Source organism: Vigna radiata, chromosome 9 (genome assembly GCF_000741045.1).
Source record: "Vigna radiata var. radiata cultivar VC1973A chromosome 9, Vradiata_ver6, whole genome shotgun sequence".
NCBI classification, from domain to species: domain Eukaryota; kingdom Viridiplantae; phylum Streptophyta; class Magnoliopsida; order Fabales; family Fabaceae; genus Vigna; species Vigna radiata.
This window is the reverse complement of record NC_028359.1, coordinates 18,433,884-18,437,718: the sequence shown is the minus strand read 5'-3', so window position 1 is coordinate 18,437,718 and position 3,835 is coordinate 18,433,884. Positions and strand designations below refer to the sequence as shown.

Below are 3,835 nucleotides of genomic sequence, written 5' to 3'. Positions count from 1 at the left end.
AGAACACAACTTTAAGAGACAAGATACAAAACATATTTACAAAACAAAACAAGAAGAGGAACCAACTAGCCAATTCATCTTAATCCCCCGGAAGACCACACTTATTCCCAAAACAATTCCAAAGCTCCAAAATTCCCTAAGGTTAAGGTAAACATGGTTTTTCAGTTAGGGCTAGTGTATGAGCTTCAAAACAAAGAAATGGGGAAAGCATAGACTCAAAAGGGGTTATCAAAGGATAAAAACAGGGTAGGCTCATTTGGCTAGAGAGGCTCAACAACGAAACTGCCTTTATCACTTTCAAACAATCATATCAATCAAGAATCATCAAAAAGAGTCAAGACAAAGCATATGTGCAAGCAATCAAGAGACATATCACACACAAGAAAGATCATCAAATGGCTCAAATCTCGCACAAGGTAATTCTGTCACAATCAAATCACTCTCTCAAACATCATGATCATCTTCCAAGCAGAGAAAAGCAAGGATTTCAAGCTAATCAGAGTATCAATGAAGTGAAGGAAAAACTGACGACCTAAACAAAGTCCAGAAATCAAGAGAAACATGCAAAACTGTACACAAGACACAACAAAAACTACCTAGAAAAGAAAAAAATTTAACGCAGAAAACATAAACTAACAAAGAAAAATCAGAGTCTCCCCCAATAGACCACACTTAAACTACACAATGTCCTCAGTGTGTCACAATCATCAGATAAGAAATCAAAACAGGCTACAGATCAAAGACAAGTGCAATAGAAGTGAGGAAACACTATTAGAAAAATAGTTTTTTATGACAGATCTATTATCACGGATAAAAATTATCCATCATTTTAAAACATATTATGATGTACTTTTATATATCAATTATAATACCAAATTTGTAAATTTTTTCAAAGCATATTATTACGTATATATAAACACCTGTCATAAGGTGTGAAAATTTATTGATGTATTATGACCAATTTTAGAAATGAGTCATAATATCTCTCTTATTTTTCACGTTTCCCTTGTCGGTGTCTCTGATCGTACCCTTTCACTCCCGTTCCTCTCTTCCTCTCTAAACCACAGACTCTCTTACCATTAGCGAACCACATCTTCACACTCTCTACTCCTTCACAGAATCAGGACACCAAAACCTAATCTCATTCGAAGCACTTTCGATTTCGCGTTTGCTCCTTACCGAACTACATCTTCTTCGCTACCTTGAGTGTCGCCTCAAACAGCAAGCCTCGTCTTCTGCTAGGTTTCCCTTATCTCTCACCTTTTGACCGATTGTTTTGCCTTTTCCTTCATTTTTCACCGATTGAGATCGATTTCTATGTATTTACACCAATTAAATCTTCGTTCCAATCTTTTCCACCGATAAAATCCTTTCCTACCTCGAACCCTAGAATCTTCTCTGAATAAAGTTGGAGCAAAGTCGTAGTTCAGCCACATAGGCATGAAGGAATTTTCATTGCCAAGGGTAAAGAAGACACACTTGTAACTAAGAATCTTGTTCCTGGGAAGCTGTTTACAATGAAAAAAGGATTAATGTCCAGGTACTTTTCCTGTTCATTCGTTAAGTAGATTAAGTTTATTTAGGTTATTTATGAAGTAATAGCTTTATTTCGCAGAATGAAGATGGTTCCAAAGACGAATATAGAATATTGAATCCTTTTCGTTTAAAGTTGGTTGTTGCCATCCTTGGAGGAGTTGACAACATCTGGATTGTAAGTTTGTCTTTGCAACAAGCTTGCTCTGTTTAGGTATTCTTCAAATATTTAATTAGTTTTGACTTTGGTTCATGAAGAAACCTGGAGCCAGAGTCCTTTACTTAAGAGCTGCTTCTGGGACAATTGTTTTCACGTGTCTGACGTTGTTGGCCTTGTAAGTATATTATAGAAATGTATAATATTGAATTTGTGGAGTATAATAGCTTACTTGGAGTGTATTGTTCTTTGTATGTAGTCAGGAGTTATCTATGCAGTAGAGTTTTCTCATAGAAGTGGTCGTGATTTGGTCAACATGGCAAAAAAAACATACAAATGTTAAACCCATTATTGAAGATGCTAGACATCTAGCTAAATACAGAATGTTGGTTGGTATGGTTGATGTAATTTTTTCTGATGTTGCTCAACCTGATCAAATGTGGTTTAATTTCTCTCGATCATCATATTTACAGCATATATGTGTTCAAGACATTGATGTACAAGTATCAGCAGTGGCATATTATTAATGTTTGTTTGATTTTGATTCATCACTTGTTCATTTGCCCTTTTAGAAATCTAGGTTAAAATTTGCTTTCCTAGGAACTGAAATGTGGCTATTGCTAGTTTTATGGAGTGAGGAGTTCAAAAGCTAGAATTGGTTTTTCGGGTATTGAATTCTTGTGCTATCTTGCTAAATAAAAAGTACAGTTTGCTAATTGTATATTTTTTATTTTGCTTTTGTTCTTGTTCGGTAATTTATTTGTTATGTGATGTGAGAGCTCTAAAATCTGCAATGTTGTTATGAGAAAGGTAAAGCTCTTGAAGATTAAGGCTAAAGTTAGACAATAATTGAAATGTCGAGGATGTGAGTATATTAGAAGAAAGGTCAAGGATGGTAAGAGAATGGGAAAAGTTGGAAGGTGAATAAAATAGAGAATGAATATGGGTATCCGAAAGAGAACAATCAACTAGCCTCAACTCTCTTAGCTTTGGATAATGAATCGTATGCAACCAGTCAGGGTTATGTAAACCATCGATGGCAAGATGTGTTAGGGAAGAGAGATTAGACAGCCAGTCTGCATCCTTAGGTAGATAATTAGCCAGTCTGCATATGACTTTACATGGGTTTCATATCTGAATCTTTAATGTTTATTACAGACTGATAATATCAGAATTGTTGTAGATAATTAAGCAAGCAAATGAGATTGGGGAGTATCCATTCAAATCTGGATTTTCCCATTTTTGTTTTAAATTAGACTATTTTGGTTGATTGTATTGGAAACAGGTGTAGCATGTATCAGTCTGGAGATCTGACTAATAAAAAGCAGTTGATGGAATTTTTGGGTTTGGTCCAGGTGCTCTATCTATTGTATCGCAGTTGTCATCACGCGGAATAACACCCAAAGTCTTCTTTCATTGCTTGAAAGGAGATGGTGATGAAGGAGGCATTCTAGTTCTTGGCGAGATAAAGGAGTCAAGTATTGCTTATAGTCCACTTGTTCCATCACAGTATGTTCTCTTCATTTCTTTTCTTATTTTCTTTACCTGGTTAGTTGATAACTTACCCCAATATAAAATTTTTGGTGGGTGGAGATTGTTTTTTTTTAACCTAAACTGTTAATTTATGATGCATTAATTTGATTTTATTGTATTTATCCTATTCTTGATTTAGGATAATATTCTTATTATATAATATTAGTGATCCTGAAAGATCATAACACTTTTGGGTTCATGCCTTTCAAGGGGAAGAAACATCCTTTCGGTTTCTGAAGATAATATTATCTTGAAGAGACCTATGTGGACCTATGGGTAGAAAATAATAGGCGATGTGTAGGATTAAAAGCACCATGCAATGATTTTTCTTGTTTTGTTTTTATTATACCTGTTAAGCAATTTTAGTTCTATATATCATAGCAGGTCTTTCAAATGACCAATGATAATATTTTTGGCACTTGAAAATCCTGTGCTGCATCAATTATTTCCATTTTCTTTTGTCACATGAACAATTATTTTATTGATGTTTATTTAAATTAAATTTTAAGATCAAATTTTTTTATTTGAGTTTATAATTTAAATTATCGTTTAAAATATATATATATATATATATATATATATATATATATATATATATATATATATATATTA

General features: G+C 33.6%; 1 pseudogene; it reads left to right on the top strand.

Annotated features, from left to right (window-relative positions):
- The window catches only part of LOC106773478, an 8,354-nt pseudogene extending 4,669 nt beyond the window's left edge, over nucleotides 1-3,685 (top strand).
- Nucleotides 3,686-3,835: the final 150 nt, after the last annotated feature.